This window comes from Macaca fascicularis, chromosome 4 (assembly GCF_037993035.2).
Source record: "Macaca fascicularis isolate 582-1 chromosome 4, T2T-MFA8v1.1".
Classification (NCBI taxonomy): domain Eukaryota; kingdom Metazoa; phylum Chordata; class Mammalia; order Primates; family Cercopithecidae; genus Macaca; species Macaca fascicularis.
In genome coordinates this window covers 95262941-95290684 of record NC_088378.1, presented here as the reverse complement: position 1 = coordinate 95290684, position 27744 = coordinate 95262941, and the positions used below count along the sequence as shown (strand labels likewise).

The window sequence follows — 27744 nt, the reverse complement described above, 5'->3', positions numbered from 1 at the left end:
TAAAGCCATGTTTGTCCTTTGGGGATTTTCATTTGCTTGGCAAAACAACTCTTTAGTTAGGATCTCGCAATCTATTGCCTCTTCTGCTAAACTCTCCCACTGCCAGATTTGTCTTCCTAAACTGTATACAATTTTACTTAGGTTGGTGCAACTGTGGTTTCAGACCATGAATTTTAAATCATTATAACCAGGCTCAAATATATCTTTATTAATCAAAATAGGAACCATTACAATCAACACATTTTTGCCAATGAGAAATAAGTTTGCTTATTCCTGTAGTGTAAAAATCCATGCTTAAGGATTCAGTGAACTCTTGGAAAGCATTTTCGGCATCCTACTGGTTGTGGAAGTTGTCAAGATGCTTGAAGAAGTAGTAGTCGGTTGACAAGAGGTCAGGTGAATATGGCAGATGAGGCAAAACTTCATAGCCCAATTTGTTTAACTTTCGAAGCACTGTTTATGTGACCTGCAGTCAGGCGTTGTCATGGAGAAGAATTGGGCCCTTTCTGTTGACCAATGCCAGCTGCAGGTTTTGCAGTTTTTGGTGCATCTCATCAATTTGCTGCACATACTTCTCAGATGCAATGGTTTTGCTGGGATTCATAAATTTGTAGTCGATCAGACCGGCAGCAAACCACCAGTGACCATGACCTTTTTCTGGTGCAAGTTAGGCTTTGGGAAGTGCTTTGGAGCTTCTTCTTGGTCCAACCACTGAGCTGTTCATCACCAGGTGTTGTATAAACTTATCATAGCACATCACAATCCAACTGAGAAATGGTTCATTGTTGTTGCTTGGAATAAGAGAAGATGACAATTCAAAATGACAGTTTTTTAAATTTTCACTCAGCTCATGAGGCATCCACTTATTGAACTTTTTCAGCTTTCTAATTTGCTTTAAATGCCAAATGACCATAGAAAGGTCAATGCTGAATTCTTCAGCAAAAAAGTGTAATTGTAAGAGGATCAGTTTTGATGATTGTTCTCAATAGGTCATTGTCAATTTCTGATGGCTGGCCACTATGCTTCTCATCTTCAAGGCTCTCGTCTCCTTACAAAACTTCTAACCACCACTGCACTGTACATTCGTTAGCAATTCCTGGGCCAAATGCGTGTTGATGTTGAGAGTTGTCTCTGCTGCTTTATGACCCATTTTGAACTCGAATAAGAAAATCACTCAAATTTGCTTTTTGTCTGACTTCATTTCCATCGTCTATAATAAATATAAAACAAATAGCAAGTAATAAGTCATTAACAAAAAAAAGCGAGAACTGTGCATTAAAATGATGAATAACATAACCACATTTATTTAAAAATGTATTCCAATATCAAACGGCAAATTTCAACAATGCAAAAACTGCAATTACTCTTGCACCAACCTGAAGCCTGTTTCTCCAATCACCTACAGAGTCTGATTGATAACTTCGTACCCAGAGGTCCATGCTTCTTTCTTACTCAGCACTGCATTACACATTATGTGCAAAGAAATAATAAAGACCCACAAGCCTACAAGTGTAATTTCTATTGACCAAATGACCTCCCTAGGTTAAGCCACCTATTGCACTTACATTAATTCCTCCTCTAAAGTAGAGACCCATATTAATAAAATTATACAATAGGCTACCTGACTTCAACAAACCTTAGAACACCAAAGCAGAATTAATCTGGGCACTTTCGGGGACTTGTTTATAGACCTATTCTCTGGGATCCCTAGTGGAATTCAGTTAATCCTGGAAAGCATTCTTAAATTGGGCCTTAATATTCTTCTTTTGTCCTGGTGGCCTACAGACTAGTAAAACTAACTAGGTATTGTGTAACCAAAGGTTGCATGAGTTTGACTAAAACTATCAAAGCAAGAAAGAAGATGTCCATGATCATTGCTCCTAAAAGAAGCACTAAGGAATATTTCCTTAGGCAGGTCAAATGATTTTATTCTACAGGCGCCCCTCATCAACTTGTTCGTCATCAACCTTGTCCAGCAAGAAATAGGCAGATGAGAGACAAAATTCTTTTGTACCCAATCCCACAAGACTGTGGAATGACCTTCAACAGTGCAGAAATTGTAGTAGTGAAAGCAGGTCTAGCATGACTAGTTCCACTTGGCTCCTAAACCCACCAGTGCCCCCAGCACCCTGCACAATGATATCATTTAGGTTAACTGCTTTTGATTATTTCTGTACATAGGCCAAACTAATTATGGGAGGAATTTACAGTTTACCTTTAAAGCAAGGATAATAGTCCCTTCCCAAAACAAATCCCTGAGGAGACAAGGATGGTGTACACATAAGTAACCATGCTATGTTAAAGATTTATAGGAGCATTGTGACCTGACCAAATGCAGTTTCACAACCCTCCCTGAGACCCTTGTTGCCACCCATATGTCTGTGATCATTGATCACCTCTTGATCTCAACTTTCTCCCTTTTCGCCTTCCCCTAACATAAACGCGGCCTAAAATTCTATTAACTAAAGATGGTTCTTTAGGACACCAGTACATTATATTCTTGGTTTACTGGCTGTCCAAAATAAAGTTGCCTTCCTTTCCCCAACACCTTGTCTCTCAACTTATTGGCTATTTTGCAGCAAGTGGTATAAGCTTGGACTTGTTTACAGCTCAGCAATATATATGAAGAAAAACAGAAATTTTATATATATACACATACATATATATATATGAGGAGAGGGAATATGTGGGTGAATCTAGGTAAAAGCTATATGAATGTCAATTTTAATAATCTTACAGATTTTTGGTCAGTCTGATTCTCTTTCAGTATAAAAGTGCATAATTTAAAAAATGTTGAGAGTTCTATTCTGAGAGGTGTTCAAGCAGAGACTGGATGAATTTCTGAGTAATAGGGATTTTTGCTTGGTTTATAAAATGGGACTGGATGATTTCAATTTGACCCTTAATGTGATGATTAACTTTATGTGTCAACTTGGCTAGGCCACAATACCCTGGTATTTGGTCAATCAGCAGTCTGAATGTTTTTGTGAAGGTATTTTTTTTTACATGAGATTACAATTTAAATCAGTAGACTTTGAATAAAGCAGGTTATGCTCCACAGTGTGGGTAAGGTTCATTCAATCCACTGAAGGCCTTAGGAGAAAACACTGAAGTCCCCAGAGGAAGAGGGAATTCTGCCTCCTGACTGTCTTCAGACTGAAACTGCAACATCATCTCTTCCCTGGGTCTCAAGTCTTCCAGCCTACCCTGCATATTTTGGACTTGCCAACCTCCATAATCACGTGAGCTAATGACTTAAAATAAATCAATGGTTTCTGTTTCTCTGGTGAACCTTGATTAATAAACTTAGATTCTATTTCCAGCTGCCTCCTTGCAATTTTCATCTTCCCAGAAGCCCCTTACCCTCTCTCCCACTCCTTGTGTTCAGGGCCTGACATGTAATAGAAGCTCCTCCCCACTACCAATTATGTAATGCAAGGCTGAGAAGAAGCTCAAGGTGCAGTCTAAAAACTAAGATATCATTTGTTATTCTTATTATTGTAAGTTTTGTAATTACCACGATTGCTATATAGAACATGTCAGGATCGTGGCTAGCCTGAAGCCTAACCTCTGAATGATCCATGTCTAATCACAGAGTATGAGTGTCTTAAATGTCATCCCACTCCACTGCTGTGATATATGCCTTCATTAAGATTAAGGAGAAAGAATTTAAATATCGGGGCTGAGCATTTGAACAATCATGTCATTTCTATTGATCACCTAATGAAAATGTATGGCATTTAACAGTGAATAAATCAGTTTACATAAGGATGCTAGCTTCTACCACTCTGCTCATGCCATTTCCAGGAAAGCCTTCATCATATTTACTGTAACAGTGCATTTCTTTTTTGTTTTGTTTTTTTTTTTTTTGAGACGGAGTCTCGCTCTGTCGCCCAGGCTGGAGTGCAGTGGCCGGATCTCAGCTCACTGCAAGCTCCGCCTCCCGGGTTTACGCCATTCTCCTGCCTCAGCCTCCCGAGTAGCTGGGACTACAGGCACCCGCCACCTCGCCTGGCTAGTTTTTTGTATTTTTTAGTACAGACGGGGTTTCACCGTGTTAGCCAGGATGGTCTCGATCTCCTGACCTCGTGATCCGCCTGTCTCGGCCTCCCAAAGTGCTGGGATTACAGGCTTGAGCCACCGCGCCCGGCCAACAGTGCATTTCTAAGGGTCTTCCAATTGCAGAAAGTACACTATGGCTGAAGAAAGGTTCGGCACTTTAGTTCTGCCATTTTGTTACCAAGTGATGTAAATAAAATTTAGACACTGGTCAGCATGATGAGAACCCAAAGAGATGAAATGTAGAGACTGGTTTCCTGCAGATGTGATGTTTTAGAGCAATCATAAAAAAATTCCAAATAGAGAGGATAAATATAAGGATAGAAACAGTCACGGAGTAATAAACTAACACCTTTAAAGAAAAGTAAAGAAGTGTATCACGTAGCTGAAATGGGTGAGAATTGTGTCACCTACAGAATCTAACTCATAGTCATCAGAGGAAATAAAAATATTCCCAAGAAGCCATGGCAACTGTTCCTGGAGGCAACTGTGGATGCCACTCCTGGCAACTGCGACCCTGCCGTAATTTCAGAAGTTAGACATCATTTGCTAAACAAGAAACTTCTGATTTCTTTTTAAATTAATCATGAGGATGGGAAGGGGGAAAGTTTCACTGTCCTCGATTTTGCAGATTCCTTTGAGCTCCAAAGCACACAGAGGGCCACAGGCATGCCTTCTTTTGAGAAAGACACTCTCTAACCTTCTTATCTAAAGCGGCACATGCACCCCATGGCGTTCTAGCCCCTCACTCTGCTGTCTCCACAAAGCCTATTCCTGCCCGAGGCCAGCAGGCTGGCAGCTGGTAAGGCCTACGACCTGAAGCTGGCGGCCTGCATGTGCGGCCTGCTTCTGTGACTTGACAGCTGGGGGGCGGGGTCGGGAGGAGGAAGACCTTGGAGAAGGTACTTAGTTTTTCTGTTCCTCCGTTTCTTCTTCCGAAAAATAGGAATGTTAATAGTGCCTCTCATAAGATTGTGAGAATTAAATGAGTTACTATTGAAAGCCCTGGGAGCACTGTCTGGCAAATAGTCATACTCTGAAATAAAACAGGTGAGCAAAATGTATTCATTGTTTATTGTCTGCCCTATTGGAAGATGAGCTCCACAAGAGAAGGGCCTTATCTTACCCTCTATTGCACCCTCAGTGCTTATGGCAGTGCCTGACCCATGGTGGGCCTCAGTAAATACCTGCAGAAGGTAAGGCTGGGAGCATTGTCGGCTGCTTTTGTGCTGCTTTCCTGGTTTCTCTCTTCTCTTACTCAAATGACCTCATTTGGGTGATCTGGCTTATGTGTTTAGTTAGAAACTCATTAAAATATTTTATGCCAACAAATTCTACAGGAATGTAATCTTGTTAATCCATTCATTCATTAATTCGTTTATTAAGATCATATAGTTGAAGGCCTATAGTGTCTCCTGACTCAAATATATGGCCCAGACAATACTCAGCATGTATTTCAACTATAAGATAATGAGATGTCATTTAAATAACCACTCTAGGCTAAGCCGTTGGGTACAGAGGCCAGCAGGGAAAAGGGATAAGTTAGGAACAGTCAGGGTTGAGATCAGGAACCAACTTTGCCATTGAACATGCATGGGAGGGGTGGCCTGCCTTCCAAATCACAGAATAAAAGGGATCCAACCAAGCTGGCAGCTTTATCTAGGGTCTTCTCTGGTGAACAGAGTGACACAGAGCACCCTGCGGACGGGGTAATCATCGGGTCTGGTCCTAGCTAAATGGAGGGGCAAGAGGACCCATTTGAATTGAAGCAGGTCCTTAGCAACTGAGCTGACCCAGGGTTCAACTCCAAGGAAGTTGGAAGTTGCAGTAGTCTGGGCTTAACTAAGAATTCACACGTTCTCCAGTCCCAGACACATGGCCTGTATTTTAGAACAGAGTCCAGTGCCAGCAAGAAACGGGAGAACTAATCAGTGACCAGTGCGCAGTTGCCAGGGAGACAAAACCAGCCCTACTGCAGTCTCCATGAAACACTTGGTTTTGGCCTTTCCTCATTTGGGGGGCTGGGCTTTCATATGCATTTGAAAACCAACATCCTTTAGTTCTTGGAAATGTTGCTTATTACTTCTTTAGTAATTACCTCCTTTCCATTTTCTCTCTTTCAGAAATTCTTAATTAAATCTATCTCCCAGTTTGATCCTCTATTTTTTTTATTATTTCTTTTTCTGTTCTCCTGTTAGAAATCTATAGGGGCTTTTGTTTGTTTTGCTCACTGGTCTATTTCCTTAAATTTATCTCCTAGCAATTCTACTGATTTCAGTTTTCAAATGTTAACTTCCAAGAGCCTACCAGTTCTTGTTTTATGGATATAGTGTATTCTTGTCTCCCTCTGAGGAATGTGGTTATAAAGTGTTTGTGGCTGTTACTTTTCTTGCCGTATAGTTGCTGAATCTTTTGAGTTCCTCTTTAGTTTTTCCTTTTTTGTCTCTGCCTTGCTTGTTGAAGAATTCCTTGACATCTGCTCCTCTTTGTCAGTCCTTACTCATAAGAGTGAGCCCCTTGAGAGTGGAGTGAAGCTCTGTGTTCAAGGCTAGTCCTTGTTTCCTGGTTAGCTTCACTGTGGGATTATGGGTAGAGATGGCCATTTTGTTGAGTGACCCTAAAATACTGGCATCTGTAGGTCTGTTCTCCTGCTCAATCTGTTTATCCAGAGAGCATCCTCCACTCTCCTAGCCAGAGAGCTAAGGCTGGTCACCAGAGAATGGAGGTTGAGTTGGGCAGGGGCTCACTACTTGGTATTAGACTTTCACTAATCCCCTGCTTCCATCCTCTTGCCTCTTCTCCTCCACTTCTCCCAACTGGTGTTCCTGAATCTGTCCCTTCTTTGGGAACTTCAGAAAGTTAATCAAGTCTTCCTAGCAAATTCTAAAGATCACAAGGAGTAGCTTATTCAGCAGGATCAATTTTACAGGGTTGCAAATCAGAACTTAAAGACTTTTTTCAGGCATCGCCTTTTGAGGACAATGATTAAAAGGGGCTAAAAAAACCATAAAGAGCTTAGTATAGAAGAGCACGATTGTGCAGGCTAGCATATTCACATGCATGCTCCCAGACACTTTAGGGTGTAGGACCGGGCATGGGTGGGAGTGGAGGGGCAGCCCAGGGACTTCCATGTGTGCTTTTGTTTTGGGTTCATAGTAGGAGCCTATTGGGTAAATCACTTTACCTTCACTAGTAAAATTAAATTAGAGGCTTAGAGTGTGGGATCTTTAGGTTCCCTTCAGCTCTAAGATCATCTGTTCTATTCCACAGTAATAAAGTCATCTCATTTTTATCCCTGTAGGTAGCTAGGATGAATCATATACAGACATCATAAATTCTACTTCCGGACATTAAGGTGATATGACATGAATGTCACAAATAACAGTAATATCTCCCACATCTTGTGGTTTGAAGGGATAAATGAAGAAGCAATGTTACCTGTGCTTTGCACTTGTAGTTATTTGAGCTTTTCTTTCAGGCTTGAAAAGGCAAAGGCTGTAAAATGGTTTCTTTTAAGGCTTGTTAACATTGGAATTTTATATTTAAAAACCTGCATTATGTATTTAGGAAATAAGAGTGAAAGAAATCAGTGTTGGTGGCTGGGGATGAATTTGAATGTGTAATTGTACACATCACTTCTGAAGGGCAGCTGCAGGAAGCATGTTGGTACGGTGTGCTGGGGTCTATGAGATTGGTTGCTAATGAACGCTTAGCACACACACATTTACACACACAGACACACTCACGCGTGACCTTGGCATCTGCCCTTGGAAATGTCTGGAAATGCTTTCAACACTGCCTTTGTGTACAGTGAAGTGTCCTAGTAATCAGACTTATGAGATACTGGGATCTATTTCAGCAAAAGAAGAAAAAAATAAAGAGAAGGTACTATTCCTCTGGAAAACCTTTGTTCTTCCATAAGCTTAGTTCCTTTCCCTCATACCTCCTTGGGATAAGAGTTTTCTCAATTAGAAACGCTTTTATCTGCAATTTGTAAGATAATGGCTCCCTGGCACTCTTGCAGGTCTCCACACAGGCCCTGGAGGTGAGGCTCAGCTGCAGCCTGACTTGTCTTGGTGAATGAACGCCTTGTCATGCTCTCAGGAACTTGGCATGAATGGCAGTTCTGTGTGGTGCTGTCAAGGCTGTTGCCATTCACCTCCCCACCTTGTGGGAGGTTGTCACAAGGTCATTTCCCATCTGTTTCCCTGGTTCTGGTGAAGCATGGGACTTTCCATCTGTCCCCCTTCTTCGGGAACAGTTGCAGACTATAATAGTGCTTGGCTGGAGCCTAGCGTTGTTGACTTCTCAGTCACAGGGTGAGGAGTGACCCACTGCTTGTGCTCCCCATCATCTCCCCCCTTGGCTTGTTGTCATCCTGTGGAACAATGGCTGCAGGTAGCTGGCACCACGCTGATCTGTTTTTTTTTTTTTGAGATGCATCGCGCTCTGTGGCCCAGGCTGGAGTGCAGTGGCCGGATCTCAGCTCACTGCAAGCTCCGCCTCCCAGGTTTATGCCATTCTCCTGCCTCAGCCTCCTGAGTTGCTGGGACTATAGGCGCCTGCCACCTCGCCCGGCTAGTTTTTTGTATTTTTTAGTAGAGATGAGGTTTCACCGTGTTAGCCAGGATGGTCTCAATCTCCTGACCTTGTGATCCGCCCGTCTCGGCCTCCCAAAGTGCTGGGACCATGCTGATCTTTTATGCTGTCTATATGAGTTACACATTAGCTAAATCCATTTTGGCTTGTTGTCTCCTTAACCAGCTGAATCTCTAGAAATACGGCCAGCAAAGCTAGCAGCAGCCCTCATGCTACTGCTTAGTGACTGCCTGGCTGCTCGGCAGAAAACTCAACCAGCTTAAGAAAGAAGGGATGTTTCCTTTCCTCACATACCAAGCAGTCAGGACACAGGCAACTGTTAAGTCAGCAACATGATGTCAGGGCTGATCCACTGCAAAAATTCCTCAGTCATCTTGGTCCTAAGATGGCTGTTCTGGTTCTGGACATCACATCACATCTGCATTTAAGGCAAGATGAAGCAGTGAAAGCAGGAATCATCATCTGTCTGCTTTATTATGAAAGCAAAAGCTCTCTCAGAAATACTCCAGCAGACTTCACCTTGTGCACTATTGGCCATAACAGGATCATAACACCCTGAGCTTCAAAAAGAAAAAAACCAGTTTCTGAAAAAGAGGAGCTAGATCAGCATGATTGGCCTACACTAGACCAGACTTGTCAGAGTACACACTTGGGCTGGTCTCCTTTCCTTTCTGAACCAAACATGAGTTTCATTGGTGGGACATAAGAGTATAAGGTGGATAGTCAACAAGTTGTATCTGCCATTTGAACCAATGCTGCCAGTCCCAGTCCCTTATCCCAGCTTAGTAGGAAAGACCTGTCAGTCGCTGACTCTGCTATCTCTTCTTGCTTGCACATCAATTATGTCTCATATTTGAACTGACCAATGAATAACTGGGGCATTGCAAACACAATTTCCAGTTCTTCAGAAACTCTAAGCCTAATCTGAAAGAAATAAGTTGAGAGTTGTCACAATTAAGGACTATAAATGCACCAGCCCCTGAACTCCTTTCTTTTCTTACCTGACAACATCAAATGTTCAGAAGCAAAATGACATTAGGTGAATGTTGAGAGTCTGACGCCACCATAAGCTTACTCACCTTTGCAGTATTCCAAATAAAATAAATTTCTTTCAGGTAAGAGTACTACTATATCCCCTCTTATTTAAGTAAGAGATAATTGGGATTATTGCCTGTGTTTGGCAATTTTTTTTTTTTTTTTTTTTTTTTTTTTTTTTTTGAGACGGAGTCTCACTCTGTCGCCTAGGCTGGAGTGCAGTGGCGCGATTTCGGCTCACTGCAAGCTCCGCCTCCCGGGTTCCTGCCATTCTCCTGCCTCAGCCTCCCGAGTAGCTGGGACTATAGGTGTACGCTGCCATGCCCGGCTAATTTTTTGTAGTTTTAGTAGAGATGGGGTTTTACTGTGTTAGCCAGGATGGTCTCGATCTCCTGACCTTGTGATCTGCCTGCACTGGCCTCCCAAAGTGCTGGGATTCCCTCAGGAGCTAGGCTATGAGAACTTCGCCTACCTTTTCCTTCTCTCCCACATAACTCCTAAATATCCCTCAAGATGCTGCTTAAAAATAACTTTCTTTTTCATGTGTTTATTATAATGCTTACCACTGGCACACTGGAATTATTTACTTAGACAGTTGTCTCACCCACTACATTAGGAAATTTTCCAGGGGAACGGTTTTGTTCCAAACACTGAGCACAAAGTAGAATGCACAGTAGTAAGTTCTTAACATGTTTTCATTGAATAAAATCTATTTATACCTTCCTTGATGGCTGTCAAAAAACTATTTAAACCATGAAGAATTAATAACATAATTAAGTTGTATATCTCCACCGAAGCACATCAAAATAAAAAGTGCATTTATGGTCCAAAACAAAGACATAAGTAAAAAGCAAATTCAAAGCAAGAAAAATATCTGCAACTCCTATCATACAAATATGATTAATTTCCTTAATATGTAAACCCTTAGAAATTGAGATGAAAAAGATCAATCAGCCAAAAGATACATGAGCAAGGACATGAACAGACAGTTCACATAAAAATGATCCTTAGTGAGAAGACACTCAACCTTACCCATACTTTTAAAAATGCAAATGAAATGATAAGTGAGAAGCCATTCTCACTTACCATGTTGGCAAAAATCCAAAAATTCAGTAATATACTCTGTTAGAGAGACTGTGGGAAAACAGGCACTTTCGACATTTCTGGAGGAACCCAAGTGACACAGCTCTGAGAGGGGACAATGTAGCAATTTCCATACAGTATTACAAATGCTTTCATCCTTTAACTCAATTAACCTAGGACAGGGAGTTTATCCTGTAGAAATCTCTGCACAGTTACAGAATGACATGCACAAGTGATGTGTTATGGTATTGTTTGTAACAGCCTAAGAAACAGCCCATTTCCATAAAGAGAGGAGTGGTTAAATAAAGTGCAGTATGTCCTCAAAATGGAATACTAGGTGCTGAAAAAGAATGAGGACACCTTGTCTGTTATATTGTGAGAAGGTATTCAGGATAGATGGTTCAGAAGAAAAGCTCAGAATAGTGAACCCATTACGATGCCTATAGTGTCATAAAGAAGAGGAAAAGAATATGTATTTGGTTTGGTTTGCAACTGCATAAAGTACTGGAAAGGTATACTGTAAGGAGGGGGGCCGACCAGGTGGATAGAATAGAAACAAAACTCAACGTATACCATTTTAATTTTTAAAATCCACGAATTAAAAACTAATAATCCACCTGTGAATTATTACTTATTAAAAGTTAAAACTTTTAAATCCTACACCTTGCACATAGTGTTTAGAGCCAAACTGCATGTGTTTAAATTTCTGCCTCACTTATTACATAAATGAATTTCAGCAAATTTCTTAACCCTTCTCTGTCTTGAAGGAATTTGATGGGTTAATAAATACAAAGGAATCAAGCCTGAAACACAGTGAGTTCTACATGACTGTAGTCTGTTATTAATACTGCATTTAACAGTAATAATTTTGAAGAACTCTTTAACCCTCTAGTGATAAGATTTCTTGAATTCTTCTGATCTTCCTCACTTCCCCCCCACCCCACACCAAAGGTGGTAAAATGAATGCCAAGAGAAATAGAGTAACATCAAACAGCACTGAGCCAGGGCCAGGTACAAATACAGGAGCCAACACTTGGGCATTGCTGGATCATTCCATGTCACACGTATGGAAACCCTAAGAAACAAAGTCATTGATTTCTCTTCCTGTTTAGCAAATCAAAAAGAGAATATAATAAATTGGATTATGAGGCATTATGAGTGCACAAAGTGTTGGAAGATGTGCAGGACATCTATAAAACACAGCTCCTGAAAGTATCTGCTGCAATTCTTGATGAAATCAATAGACGACATCTTTCCTAGATACCCAGAAAACGGGAGTCGCTGTCAGGCTGGGAGTTTCTAGAGACAGAATCTAAGTAAATATGTGGCCACAGGTTCCATAGCACTGCTTGTATTTACAGTTTTGAACACACCCATCCCATGGTTGCTTATTTAAAAAAATAAAAACTCACGGATGCAGAAATGATATAATCAGCAAGGCACTGTCAGTAAATTTGCCAACTCCCTTTGGATGGCTTATATTGCCTGTTTCTGTGGAAAATGAATTTGTGCATGACATTTTGATGTTTGGATTATCGGATAACGCCGATTCAAAACAGCACAAAGAAACAGCTTAGGCATTTTTCCTTCTAATCAGAAAAAGAAGCTTAACACATTGTGGAGAAATTGTGCCCCCTGCTGATTTAATTTGATATTAGCGTCATTGGTTTTTTGGGCTTTTTTTGTTTTTGTTTTTTTTTTAAAGACCTGCAGTGCCGCAGGGTAGCGCAGTGTCTTCAAGGTCAGTAATTTACATGGCCTCCTCTCAGAGGCTGAGGCAGCCTCTCCGTGCAAATAGGAAGTTTTTGCTTGATAGTGACCTTGGGAAAAAGGAAGCAAAGGAGGAATGCCTCCTTTTATGAGCTTTGTGGCAATATTCAAAGAACCTTCTCAGTATTGCCCGTACCTTTGGCGACTCTGAATAGGGAAAGCCAGCAAGCAGTGCAGAGAGAGGAGCTAGTTGCTGGTGAGCACACGCCCCTTGTAATTAATCCCCACTTCCGGACCGAAGGACGGTAGAGCTCAGTCTGCGAAAACTATTATCACCAATGAATAGCAATCGCGATGGAGCATTCCAGATGCTCAGCTGTCATTCTATTAACTAGATGTGAGCCACCCTCTGAAAGGCTCCAGCCCTGGACAATATTGTTAACCAGGGATGTAGCATTAGTAACGGCAGCCTCCTTCTGTGGCCCTCATTTTCATCTTGATGCTTTGTTCCCTTCTTGTTTATTGCCTCTCCACCCGGGCTTTTAATCTGCTTTCCTAGGCTGGTACTTATTTCCAACAAGCTGCCAAGTAATCCCTCTGGAAAAGTCAACGGCCTTTTTTTTTCTTTCTGTTCTTTACTTGTGTTTTTCTTTTTTTATGTATTTTTCTCTGTGTGTGTGTGTGTGTGTGTGTGTGTGTGTGTGTGTGTTTGCTTGTATTTTGCTCGTGTTCTTTGCTTTGCTTGTGTTCTTCTTCTGATATTTGCATCTTTAGGAGAAATTCCTGAATGAACACAGAGAGGACTTTAGCAATGCATTCGGCCTTGGAGAAGATAAAGGAGGAAGTTTTCAAAGTAGGGGAGGACCTTTCCTCACATCTCTCCTAGACAAGGCCGCAGGCTGCGTGGCTGCGTCTCTGCCGACTGGGACAAGAACAGCCTCTTCCAGTCTACATGATGCAATACTTTTCCAAGATTCAGTTAACAGAGAGGTAGTAAATATTGTCTTTCCCTCCTCTGTACCTTAAAAGGGCTTTCACTCTTTCCAAGGGCCCTTTGCTCTTTGGTTAGAGTTGCCAGATTTAGTGAATGAAAGTCCAGTGTACCCAGTTTGAATTTTATTTTAATATGAATTTCAGATAACGATTTTTTAAAAAGTATTTGTATTTGTTGTTTATCTGAAATTCACATTTAACTGGGCTGCCGTACTTTACCTGGCAACCCTATCTTTGATTGAACTCTGTTTTCACGCTATTTAGCGTGAAACTGTTTCCAGGGCATTCTAAATCGAACTGAGTGACTGCTGAGCCAGGGCGGGAGGTGGTGGGTCTTGGAACCCAGGGTGGCCTGGGCGGTGCGTCTCCTCGCGCTGCTGCCTCAGGCTCTCGCCTCCCTCTAGCGGCCGCCAAGGACTTCACACACTCCGAGCGGAAGCCCTACTGGGTGGCAGCTGCCGGCTCCAACCCGGGAAAGGGCACGTCCGAAAGAGCTCACCCTCAGCGACTTTCTCCTGGAGGGCTGCGGTGGGGGCCTGCACAAGAAAGTGGCCTTGTTCCCAATAGCGGAAATGGAGTTTCCCTTGTTTCACTTAAAAATACAATGACAAAAATGCCTCTGTACAACAGCCTAAGTTGACAGTTGATGTCTAACCCTGGGCTGTACTCACCACTAAACACTGATAGATGTTGTCATTTTCATGCTAAAGAGACCCCACTCATCCCAAATAATTTGTCAAGGAATATTCATGTAGACAGCAAGTTTTGGAAGGTGGAGATGCTTATCTGTCTTCTGTGATGTGCCTGTGCCTGTGCCTGATAGCCAGTAAATAAGTTTAAATGAATTGACAGTGAAATACACTGCAGGCTTGGCATTAAAAACAAAGAGGAAACCTATTCCTACCCTCAGAGAATGACCACTTCATCGCAGAGGAGATGATGGCTGCAGTGCTTATGCTCAGCAAAGACTATGGAATTTGAGTCTTGGAATATTAGTTCCTCTCTTAACTTAGGAAATGGATGTCTGGAGGTCTGGGCCAGCCGATAAGGGATTGATATACCTGAGACTGTTTTACAAAACACTGCTTTTAGTGTTTAATGACGTGAGATGGTGTCTAGAGCAGTAGAATGGAGCCAGAACATGGGTTCTAGAATCCAGAGATGACTCCCAGCTTACATCTGAGTTCCTTAAAGGACAGTTTCTGTAATGTAGGTGTTCCATGATTACTTGTTGAAAGAATGAATAAGACTGTGTCTATCACAACCATCTCCACACTCATTGGCTTTAGTGGAGTCAAGGCAAGGTAGAGATTTTAATGACAGAATTCTGGTGATAGGGGCCCCTACCACCAATGGCAGTATTAAGGGGTGATTAGGGAAAAGGGTAGCTTTTAGTCTCTTTCAAGTCACGCAAACAAAGATCACAGAATTTAAGCAGAAGCAAATGTCTTGCTTTACAGTTTCAAGACAAAGTCCCTGGAAGTTGCCCCCTTTTAAATAGATTGTCTCTTAGCCTTGCTATGCAGATACACTGGATCCTGTAACCATGTTAGCCCTATCTGTAATCTTACAAAGTCGGGTGGTAGGTATTTGCTCAGGAAATTGAGACACTAGGTACTCACACTTTTAAAAATAACACATAAGGAAGGCAATAATAATTACATAAGATAATATATTCCAGGCTCTATCTCTTGTTATCTCATTTAATCTTCACTGTAACCCTATAAGGTTATTATTGTTGCCCACATTTTTACAGATGTGGAAATGTCAGCTTAAAGAACTGAAGTAACTTGGCGAAGGTCATAGAGAGAGCCAATATGCAAACTCACATCTGCCTTATTCAACTCTTTCCAACATACGGTGCTGGTACTTGAGTACATGAGGAGGCCTGTTTGTATGCCTCCAAGCAGAACCAAATAGGAAATGTTTGCTAGAAATAAAAAGGAAGCATCAAAGGAAGATATGGAAGGGTCAACCAAAGGGTGAATGGGCTTTGTCCTTTCTTCACTGGAAGTCTGAGCTCAGAGGTGCTGGGTCTCAATAGCTCATTCCTTTAGGAATGAGGTTCTTTACACTTGGACACAGGGAGGGGAATATCACACTCTGGGGCCTGTCGGGGGGTGGGGGTCTAGGGAAGGAATAGCATTAGCGAAAATACCTAATGTAGATGATGGGTTGGCGGGCACAGCAAACCACCATGGCACATTAATACCTATGTAACAAACCTGCACGTTCTGCACATGTATCCCAGAACCTAAAGTATAATTTTTTAAAAATTAAAAATATATGTAAAAAAAGAAATAACATTCTTTAGGTAACAAAGGAGAGGGCAGTGATTCCAAAATCTTTCTCAGCTTTTAAAATGTACACATTTTCAGGCCTTAGCTCCTGGGTATTCTGATCTAGTAGTACTGGGATGGGGCCCTGGAATCTGAATTTTTAGCAAACATAGCAAATTTGAAACCCAGGAGATGTGATGTTATCTGATGTTAATTACTCCTCCAATCAACAACTTAGACTAAATTCTTAAGGTAATTTTCTAACAAATATTTGTATTATTATTTGTATAAGATTATGTTAGGAGAGGAACATAAGGCACTCATTGAATGAACTGGTGTATTTCTAGAGAGCAATATTAATATATCAGAATTCTGATGGTATTTTCTATGCCATTTCACTGGCATTTGGCAGCTTATAACATAGCCCCAGTGGAGATGTAAACTCCTTAAATCTGGTAATTCCACTTTATATTGGATTATAAAAGGTTATGTGGGGGTAAGAACCTCAAACCATTCAAAGAACAGTTAATCTCATGAAAAGAAAAATTTTGAAACCAAAATGTAATAGTGGTTGTTTTAATTCTATGTTCTTTCAGTCACTTAGATCCTCTACTCATTCTCTGAACAAGCATTTTGTAAGTGCTTACCATGTTTCAGGCTATGCTAGGAGCTATGAAGAAGGGGGAATAAGAGCTGCTTAGTTTCATTAACTTTAGTGTGATACACCTTCTGAATCCTGTGAATAAAGAGTCTGGGTAAACTAAGGTCAATAAGTAAAAATAAAACAGATTACAGATGTTCCCACAGTGAAATTGATCACTGTGCACACTGGTGTTTACTTTAATGGACACACGAATGGGAATGGCGTCAGCACCACACTCTGAGTATCATCAGTTGACTCATGAGAAATCCAAAACACTTTGAAAGGAGGTAAGAAGCTGTGTTACATCTTCAACTTTGAGCCCCATCTTGCTGAATCAGGGAGTCACCTGAATAGGCTTAATATTGAGACCAAACAAGAACGGTTTCAAGTTGTTCAACTAGATATTTCCTTCTTTCTTTGTTACTGTATGTTGTTTTTCCTAATTATCTAACTCTTAGGCCTCCCAATTCTATCCCTCCTTGTCAATTTACACCATCCATACTCTTCTGGTTAATTAGGATTTCCTTCTTTAGTCATCACCCCAGCACATAAATTTCATTATTTTTAACTTATCTTACTTATCTCAGTGTAAGAAACTCATCTAAATACACCTATCCACTTCCTTTTGCAGACAAGATCATAACATTTGTAATTTGTCTCAGTTGTAGCTGAATAAGTTACCTAGAAGATGATTTTACAGGTTATTTTTATTTCTTTGCTTATCCTCTGTCTACATTTCTGACATGTGCACCTGCTCCAATATCTAAGGTTAAATCTTTACTGGTTGGGCAGGTGAGTAGTTGATATATGACTAACAGGCAATTCTCCTTCAGGAAACTCAAGATTGTGTAAGTATGCCTGACTCATCCCTGCTGCTGCAACTGAAACATGTAATAAAAGAGCAACAACAAAGAGAGGCGATGATGACAACTTAGCTGCAGCATCTCGTTCTCTAGCTCAACAAGCCAACAGGCAAATTATGACCCTGGTGAAACAAGTAGCTCTCAAAATCATTCCAGTCATTCCAAGGAGTGATGTGATTTTTCTTCACATGTTCACAATGAAGATACTATGTAGTTTAATTGATGCTTTTTTTCAAAGTGTGTTCTCTTGTTTCTATATACCTCCCTTATAAGGCTCTATACTGTCATTCAACTTAATTTCTGTTCAACAGAGATTTCTTAAACACCTCCTACATGCTAAGCACTGTGTTAGGAGCTGTAAATATCATTAGGTGGATACAGACATGGCTGTCTTCTGGTACATTCTTTTTCTATCATTTAATCAGATTCATCTATTTTTAAATATGTTGATAATGAGTCAGGATATAAGAATATGAGGCTAAAAGCATGGGCTCTGATCAGAGAGACTTGGTGATGAGCCTTAAGCTTATCACTGTTATGGTGGTCATAGACTTACTTGCATGTACTACTGAGCCTTTATTTTCCCATTTGTGAAATAGAGCTCACAGTAGTACCTACTCCCCAGAATAGTTTTGAGGATTAAGTGAAATAAGTGCCCCAGTGTCTTGAATTTAGCAAGTGTTCAAGAAGTAGAAGTTCTATTTAATTATATGATTTTCTTGAGAATGTATACACAGACTCACTAGTTCTCTGCCAGAAGGTAAAGGACCTCCTTGAGCCTCCTAAGAAAAGCTTTTGACAAAGGTTAAAACTGATGTGTAACTGAATTCATAACAAACTTGTTGAATGGCCAACCAGGAAATATTAAGGTGAAGATTTATCATGTCAAGTGAAATTAAGAGAATATGAACTAGTGCTGTGACCCCAAGCTCCCTTTCTTTAAAAGACATTTTCTCTGATTTCTTCTGAATAAAACAAGTCTTGAGAGAGGCTGTGAAATAATGGTTCTGTGGTTATTAGGTCATCTTTAGAAAGTGCTATATAAAATATTATACATTATATATTCACAATGCACATCATTAGCATGTTAAAAATTCAGAGAAACTAGAAGAAAAAAAGCCAGTTTTAATTTCTTATCATTTTCCAAATTCATTTGTCTGTAGGATTCTTCTTTTGTTGAATAGCATCAAGTAGCATCTCAAGGAACACCCTTTGGGAAATGCTACTGAGAGAAGCTAAGAACTTGCTTCACAATTGTCAAGCACTGAAAAGGATTCATACTTGGGAAACTGGCAAACTCTTTTTCTGACCCTGACCCTTACCAGTAGTATAATCATGGGCAAGTCACTTGATTTCTTCACATATAAAACAAAATGATAATATATCCTCCATGGACAGCCATAGAGAGAAGATTCATTACAAAATGCATTTATGGTAGGAACAGAAGTTGACAATAAAAGTTAATATTGTCACAATGTGCATCCTAATTTACACCAAACTCATTGCAAGGAAGCAGGTTTTAAAAGTGAAGTCTTGATACTGGAAGACTGGGAAGAGTTTGGGTGTGCTCAGGACAGAGCTATTAACTAAAGTGTGGGTATGTGTAGAGAAAGAGGAGGAATCAAGGCTGGGAAGACAGAGAAAAGGAGGAAGATAATTTGGTGCTGGGGTGCTGAGGACACTAATAGAAATGGTGAAAGACAAATGTGAGAAGGGGTGGCTGAGGGGTAAATCTAGACTCTTTTTTGGCATGCTAGTTTGAAGAGCAAGCAAACCATCCAGTTGGCAATTTCATTTATCTAGATCTTAGGAAAGAGTTCAGAGCTTGTGAAACAGGAAACATTAGCATATTACTGTGAAATTTTTGAGAGAAGAATCATTTCTTATTCAGCTCCATATCTTCTGTGTTCAACCTGGTGTCTGGTGCATAGTAGAAGCTCTTAAAAGTTTGATAAATGAATTAATCAATGAACAAATTAATTATCGGCAAGTCTAACAATCCAAAGTAGATTCCAAGTCATATAATCAAAGCAGAATAAAACACCAGTTAAATGAATGAAATGATAGCTGAACCCCTGGAATTAGGAAGATTCACAATTAAAGGTACATAGAGAAAAAGAAGAGGACCAAATACAAAACAAAGAGGTACAACCTATTTGATGGCTGGCAGGAGCTACAGAAAACAGAGTCAGAGAGACTGAAGGAGAAATGGGTGTTTTGCAAAAGGACTAGAAAGAAAGGAGAAAGTAGGTGTCAATGATATAAAATGATTCTGCGAGATCAAGTAGAATGAGACTTATTTTCCATAAATATCGTTTCCTTTAGCTATGCTGTAAGAAGAGCAGCATAACCACAGGGTCCAAAGCCCTGATGTCCAAGACGTGGATGATATAGCCTGTGTAGAAGGAAGACTTACCACCCCCACCCCTCCACATACACACTTGGTTGGAATTTAAACTTAAAATAAGCTCCATAATAGGAGGAAACCAGAGATCTAACTTGGTTCTTCTGCTTTTGACATAGAATAGTTCTTTTTAAATTTTTAATCATAGAAAATTTTAAACATAGGCAAAGGTAGAGAGAGGAGTGTAATGAGCTCCAGTGTAGCTGTCACCCAAGTTGGACCATTATCAATTCATTCTCAATTTTGTTTTATGTGTACCTCCACCCACTTTCCCACACACACACACTGGATATTGCAAAGCAACCACCAGATACTATGTCATTTTACTCATACATATTTTTGTGTTTCTAAAAGTTTAAGGATCAGTCTAAAATTGCAATCACAATAACATTATTGCACACCAAAAAATTCAAGTTATTTTTTAATGTCACAACCAACCAGTATTCCAATGCCCTGAATTATCTCGTTCAAGATCTTTTGGTATAATTTTTTAATACAACAACTAGCACCAGAAACCGAAATGTCTTCTCCCCAGTAAAAGGAGTGGTGGTGTCATTTAAATTCCCTTGTGGATTAGTCTTTTCCCTGCAAACATTTCTGTGCATATTGGTCGCACAAATAAATGACTCATTGGCAGTTTTGATAGCTTTGATAGTTAAATACCTTTGAGGATACTACTTATGCTAATAAAAACCTTCTTATGGTGCACAATGGAAGCTTTATTAATAGGTGAGGAGGAGAGCCTCGTGGGTGTGGACAACTCTATTGCCAGCACAACCTAGAGTCGGGTCAAGGGGAAAGGATACAGAGTCAGATCAAGAGGAAAGAATAGGGAGGGGAGAAGAAAACAGAATGAAAAAAAAAAAAATCTTTGTTTTAGAAACTCATAGCCAGAAAAGGAAACCTGAAACAACGCTTTTTAATTCATACTTCCCTGGAAGGAAAGAAGACGCTAAAATAACAGAGGAGCTAGCCTAGAGAGAGCACACAGGATAGGCATGCTATCCAAATTAACTCATTTAATCCTCACAATAATGATCTAATGTCAGTACTATTATTTTGGAAATTTAGAAGCAGAGGCAAATGGAAGTTAAAAATCCCCATCTCCAAGGGAGCATAGCAGTATTTCTGCTACCTGGAAAGAAAGGCGATGGTTTTCCTACATATGTCAGGGAATAACTGGGCTTCTTTTCTTTTGGATAGCAAAGAGAACTTAGACATCAGACACCCCCAGGGTGGGCCCCTTTTGAGAGCAAGCTCTAAGGCACCATGCAGATCTCGGGGTCTAAAGCAGAGCACACAATTATCTGGAGAGACCTGGTGCTCATTGAGGAAGGAGGGGAAATGATATCACATCCTCACCTTAGACGTGAAAGAGTTGTGTAAAGGGGTAAAGGGGACCAACCAGACAGGAAGATAAGGAAGAAGCTAGGACACAGCCAGCCAGTTCTGCCCACATGCCAGTGAAATGGAGAAACTGATGCTGTTTATGCTTGTTGAGAGTTTCCATGGCTTTGCAGGAACCAACCCAATGTTTTCTGTGTTTTTTCACCTACTTTCTTATAGTCTATAAGAAAGCCTACTACAAAAAACTCCTGCAAGAAGAAAAGAGTTTGTGCGTTTGCTTTGGAAACAGCAGGCTGGGAAAAAAAAAAAAAAAAAAAAAAAACCTGGATAATTCCAAAGGATACTAGGAAAAGGCATCCGAAAGTAAGCAACATGATGGTAGCTGGTAAAGGGGAGGTAAGGAGGCCTAAGAATGAAAGGAATAAATTATAAACCTGTTTTAAGAGTGAGAGTAGCTTAAGGTTTTAAGATTTATTTTGGGTGGGGGGGAACTTGTTCCTTGACAACAAGCAATTTCAGCATAATTAAAAGAAATCCTTTTAAGAGTTTACATTGCAGTCATACTAGGCCCAAGGCAAATTGTTAAACATGCTTCTGCTCCTCATTTCAGCCTTAGACATCCCCTTACCTTTCCACTGTAATAGACTTTCCAGGACTGTTTCAAAATTGAGGTACACACATATACACGTTCATATGCACACATATATACACTAACATATTTGGACTAAGCTATTTCAAACTCATGAGAATGCCAGGTCACCATTTGTTTCTATTAGAATGGCCCTTGGTAATAAGTGAATAACCCTGGTTCTCAGTCCAGTGTTAAATCTCAGTAAAAGATAATGAATAAGGACACAACTTCTTATGCTCTTTGCATGATACTTGAACATTCTCATGCTCACATGTATAAAATCAATTTATTATTTAGCTAACTTTTGGTGGCAAGTGACAGAAAAGTTTGAAGTCAGGAAACGGAGTCATTGTATTACATAACTGGTGTGGCCAGAGTGCAGTTGACTTCAGTCACAGTTTGATCCAAGACAATGTCAGCAAGATATTTTCTCTCTATTGCCATCTGACATGGTTTGAAGGCTCCCTCCACATCTCATGTTGAAATTTAGTTGTCACTGTGATGGTATTAAGAGGTGGGGCTGGGAGGCAGAGTAAGATGGTAGAATAGAAGCCTGCAACATATGTACCCCCTGTAGGTATGCCAAATTTTCACAACTATCTACACACAGAAAAGCACCGTCACAAGAACCAAAAATCAAGTGAGCAATCACAGTACCTGGTTTTAACTTCATGTTGTTGACAGAGGATTGAAAAGGGTTGAACAGACAGCCTTGAGCTGCTGACACCGTTCCTCCCCCAGCCCTTTTCATGTTGTTGACAGAGGCATTGAAAAGGGTTGAACAGACAGCCTTGAGTTGCTGACACCATTCCTCCCCCAGCCCTGGCAGTGGCCATGTAGCACAGAGTCTATGCACTTCGGAGAGAGAGAGAGAGAGAGAGTGCAGTGACTGGGGTACTTTACCTTGAACTCAGTGCTGACCTGTCATAGCAGAAAGCAAAGCCATGCTAGGTTCAGCCAGTGCCTGCACATGGAAGGTGCATCTGAAGCAGACCTAGTCAGAGGGGACTCACCCATTCCGTAAGTCAGAACTCAAGTTTCTTGGCAAGCCTCACCACCGCAGGCCAAAGGGCTCTGGCGCTCTAGGTGAACTTGAGAGACAGTCTAAGACACAAGGACTGCAATTCCTAGGCAACTCCTAGTGTGGACTGGGCTTACAGCCAGAGGACTAGGGTGGCATGTGACCTAGGGAGACACCAGCTGAGCAGCTAAGGGAATGCTTGCGCCAGTCCTCCCCCAACCTGAGGCAAAACAGCTCACAGCAACAAACATGTCTCCTTCCTTCTACTTAAGGGGAGGAGAGCGAAGAGCAAAGAGAACTTTGCCTTGCATCTTGGATACCAGCCAGACGCAGAAAGGTAAGACATCTGAAACATGCTAACTACAAGTGTAACCTAGCACAGCCCCAGTTGTGGTGGCTACAGTGTAAAACTCCTTCTGTTTGAGAAAAGCAGAGGGAAAAATAAACAGAACTTTGTCATGCACTTTAGAAGCCAGCTCAGCCACAATGGGATAGAGCAACAAGCAGACTCTTGGGATCCCCGAGTTCAGGTCTAAGCTCCTGGACAGCATTTCTGGACCTGCCCTGGACCAGAAGGGAACCCACTTCCCTGAAGGCTGAGTCTCAGGCCTGGCAGCATTCACCACAAGCTAACTGAAGGGCCCTTGGGCTTTAAGTGAACATCAGCAGTGGCCTGTCAGGCCGCTCCCCATCCCCATGGGCCGGGGGGTGGTGCCAACAAGGAGAGGCTCTTCTGCCTATGGAAAGGGTAAGAAAAAATGAGAAAGACTTTATATTGTGGTTTGAGTGCCAGCTTAGCCATAGTAGAATAGAACATCAGGCAAATTTCTAAGGTTTTTTTTTTTTAATTTATTTATTATTATTATACTTTAAGTTGTAGGGTACATGTGCATAACGTGCAGGTTTGTTACATATGTATACTTGTGCCATGTTGGTGTGCTGCACCCATCAACTCGTCATTTACATCAGGTATAACTCCCAGTGCAATCCCTCCCCCCACCCCCCTCCCCATGATAGGCCCCGGTGTGTGATGTTCCCCTTCCTGAGTCCAAGTGATCTCATTGTTCAGTTCCCACCTATGAGTGAGAACATGCGGTGTTTGGTTTTCTGTTCTTGTGATAGTTTGCTAAGAATGATGGTTTCCAGCTGCATCCATGTCCCTACAAAGGACACAAACTCATCCTTTTTGATGGCTGCATAGTATTCCATGGTGTATATGTGCCACATTTTCTTTTTTTTTTTTTTTTTTAATTTATTTATTATTATTGTACTTTAAGTTGTAGGGTACATGGGCATAACGTGCAGGTTTGTTACATATGTATACTTGTGCCATGTTGGTGTGCTGCACCCATCAACTCATCATTTACATCAGGTATAACTCCCAATGCAATCCCTCCCCCCTTCCCCCTCCCCATGATAGGCCCCTGTGTGTGATGTTCCCCTTCCTGAGTCCAAGTGATCTCATTGTTCAGTTTCCACCTATGAGTGAGAACATGCGGTGTTTGGTTTTCTGTTCTTGTGATAGTTTGCTAAGAATGATGGTTTCCAGCTGCATCCATGTCCCTACAAAGGACACAAACTCATCCTTTTTGATGGCTGCATAGTATTCCATGGTGTATATGTGCCACATTTTCTTAATCCAATATGTCACTGATGGACATTTGGGTTGATTCCAAGTCTTTGCTATTGTGAATAGTGCTGCAATAAACATACGTGTGCATGTGTCTTTATAGCAGCATAATTTATAATCCTTTGGGTATATACCCAGTAATGGGATGGCTGGGTCATATGGTACATCTAGTTCTAGATCCTTGAGGAATCGCCATACTGTTTTCCATAATGGTTGAACTAGTTTACAATCCCACCAACAGTGTAAAAGCGTTCCTATTTCTCCACATCCTCTCCAGCACCTGTTGTTTCCTGACTTTTTAATGATCGCCATTCTAACTGGTGTGAGATGGTATCTCATTGTGGTTTTGATTTGCATTTCTCTGATGGCCAGTGATGATGAGCATTTTTTCATGTGTCTGTTGGCTGTATGAATGTCTTCTTTTGAGAAATGTCTGTTCATATATTTTGCCCACTTTTTGATGGGGTTGTTTGTTTTTTTCTTGTAAATTTGTTTGAGTTCTTTAATTGACAAATGGGATCTCATTAAACTAAAGAGCTTCTGCACAGCAAAAGAAACTACCATCAGAGTGAACAGGCAACCTACAGAATGGGAGAAAATTTTTGCAATCTACTCATCTGACAAAGGGCTAATATCCAGAATTTCTAAGGTTTTTTAACTCCAATCCCTGGCCACCAGACAGCATCTCTGGATCTGCCTTGGGCCTAGAGGACCTTACATCCTGAAGAGGACATAAGCCTGGCTGGCTTTGTCATGAGCTGATTTTAGAGCCCTAGGTCATTGAGTGAACAAAGGTGGTAGCCAGGGAGTGGTTACAGCAGGCCATGGGCAAAACCTAGTCCTGTGCTGGCTTCAGGTCTGACCCAGTGCAATCTTAGTGGTGTGACCACAGGGATGCTTACATCACCACGTCCCCAGTTCCAGGTAGCGCAGCGTGTGAGCGCGCGCACACACACACACACACACACACACAGAGACACTCCATGTGAGAGAAAGTAAAGAAAAAAACAAGAGTTTCTTCTTCCTGGTAATCCAGAAAATTCCCCTGTATCTTATTGAAGACTGCCTAGGTGATACCTCTATGAGTCTGCAAAAACCACAGCAAAATTGGGCTTAAGGCCAAAGTCCTTTCAAATACCTGGAAAGCTTTCTCAAGAAGGACGGGCACAAACAAGCCTGAGAAGACTACAATAAATACTTAATTCTTCAGTGCCAAGACACTGAACAACTGTAAGTACCAACACCATCCAGGAAAACAGGACCTCACCAAATGAACTAAATAAAGCACCAGGGACGAATACTGGAGGAACAGAGGTATGTGTTGTTTTGAGGAATAGTTGTTTTGAGGAAACGCAAAGAAATTCAAGATAACACAGAAAAGAAACGCAGAACACTATCAGATAAATTTAAAAATAGATTGCAACAAAAAGAATCAAGTACAAATTCTGGAGCTGAAAAATGCAACTGACATACTGAAGAAATGCGTGAAAGTAACTTAATAGCATACTTGAGCAAGGAAAAGAAAGAATTAGTGAGCTTGAAGAAAGGCTATTTGAAAATACACAGTCATGGCCGGGCGCGGTGGCTCAAGCCTGTAATCCCAGCACTTTGGGAGGCCGAGACGGGCGGATCACGAGGTCAGGAGATCGAGACCATCCTGGCTAACACGGTGAAACCCCGTCTCTACTAAAAAATACAAAAAAAACTAGCCGGGCGCGGTGGCGGGCGCCTGTAGTCCCAGCTACTCAGGAGGCTGAGGCAGGAGAATGGCGTGAACCCGGGAGGTGGAGCTTGCAGTGAGCTGAGATCCGGCCACTGCACTCCAGCCTGGGCGGCAGAGCGAGACTCCGTCTCAAAAAAAAAAAAAGAAAAAAAGAAAATACACAGTCAGAGGAGACTAAAGAAAAAGGAATAAAAAACAATGAACCATGCCTACAAGATCTAGAGAATAGACTCAAAGGGGCAAATCTAAGAGTTATTGGCCTTAAAGAGGAGGTTGCAAGAGAGGGGTGGAAACTTTATTCAAAGGCATAATATCAGAACTTCCCAAATCTAGAGAAAGATATGGACAATTAAGTACAAGAAAGTTATAGAACACCAAGCAGAGTTAACCCAAAAGAAGACTACCTCAAGGCACTATTAATCAAACTCCCAAAGGTCTAGGATAATGAAACAATCCAAAAAGCAGCAAGAGAAAATGAACACATAACATACAATGGAGCTCCCATACCTCTGGCAGCAGACTCTGTAGTGGAAATCTAAAAAGAGCCAGGAGAGAGTGGCATAACATGTTTAAAGTTCTGAATGAAAAAAAAAAAATCACCCTAGAACAGTATATCCAGTATAAATACCCTTCATGCATGAGGGAGAAATAAAGACCTTCCAAGACAAACAAAAGCTGAGGGATTTCATCAGTATCAGACCTGCCCTACAAGAAATGCTAAAGGCAGTTCTTCAATGTGAAAGAAAACGATGTTAAAAAGCAAGAGAAATCATAAGAAGCTACAAAATGTACTGATAGTCATAAACACACAGAAAAACAGAATATTATGACATTGTAACACTGGTATATAAAGTACTATTATCTTAAGTACAAAGACTGCATGATGGGCTGGATGTAGTGGCTCATGTTTGTAATCCCAGCACTTTGGTAGGCCCAGGCAGGTGGATCACCTGAGTTCAGGAGTTTGAGATCAGCCTAGCCAACATGATGAAATCCCGTCTCTACTAAAAATACAAAAATTAACCAGACGTGGTGGCAGGCGCCTGTAATCCCAGCTACTCAGTAGGCTGAGACACAAGAGTCACTTGAACCCGGGAGGCAGAAGTTGCAGTGAGCTGAGATCGTGCCACGGCACTCCAGCCTGGGCAACAGAGCAAGACTCCATCTCAAAACAAACAGACAAACTACACGATGAACCAATCAAATATAGTAACTGCAACTTTTTAAGGCATAGACAGTATAATAAGATATAAATAGAGACAACAAAATGTTAAAAAGCAGAGGATAAAGTTAAAATGTAGAGTTTTTCTTAGTTTTCTTTTTGCGTGTTTATTTACAGAATCAATGTTAAGTTACCATCAGTTTAAAATAACGGATTATAAGATAGTATTTGCAATCTCCACAGTAACCTCAAATTCAACAACATACAATGAATACACAAAAAACAAAAAGTAAGAAATTAAATTATACCACCAGAGAAAATCATCTGCACTAAAAGGAAGACAGGAAAGAAGGAAGGAAGGAAGAGAAGACCACAAAACAACCAGAAAACCAACAATAAAATGGGAGGAGTAAGTCCTAACTTTATGAATAATAACATTGGATGTAAATGAACTAAACTTTCCAATCAAAAGACGTAGAGTGGCTGAACGGATTAGAAAAAAAAAACAACAACAAAAACCATGATCTCTTGCCTGCAGGAAATACACGTCACCAATAAAGAT

General features: G+C 40.9%; 2 long non-coding RNA genes across 3 annotated transcripts in view; one reads left to right on the top strand and one right to left on the bottom strand.

Annotated features, from left to right (window-relative positions):
• Positions 1-181: 181 nt before the first annotated feature.
• LOC135970585 (uncharacterized) lies at positions 182-22752 on the bottom strand. Its single transcript, XR_010586341.1, has 2 exons — positions 22660-22752; positions 182-1210 (listed from the first exon to the last, which is right to left on the bottom strand). It is a non-coding gene; the product is annotated as an uncharacterized lncRNA (long non-coding RNA).
• Positions 3046-27744, top strand: part of LOC135970584 (uncharacterized) — a 77702-nt gene continuing 53003 nt past the window's right edge. For both annotated transcript variants that reach the window (XR_012434440.1, XR_012434439.1), the window contains exon 1: positions 3046-3242. This is a non-coding gene — a long non-coding RNA (uncharacterized lncRNA). The remainder of the gene's footprint in view (positions 3243-27744) is intronic.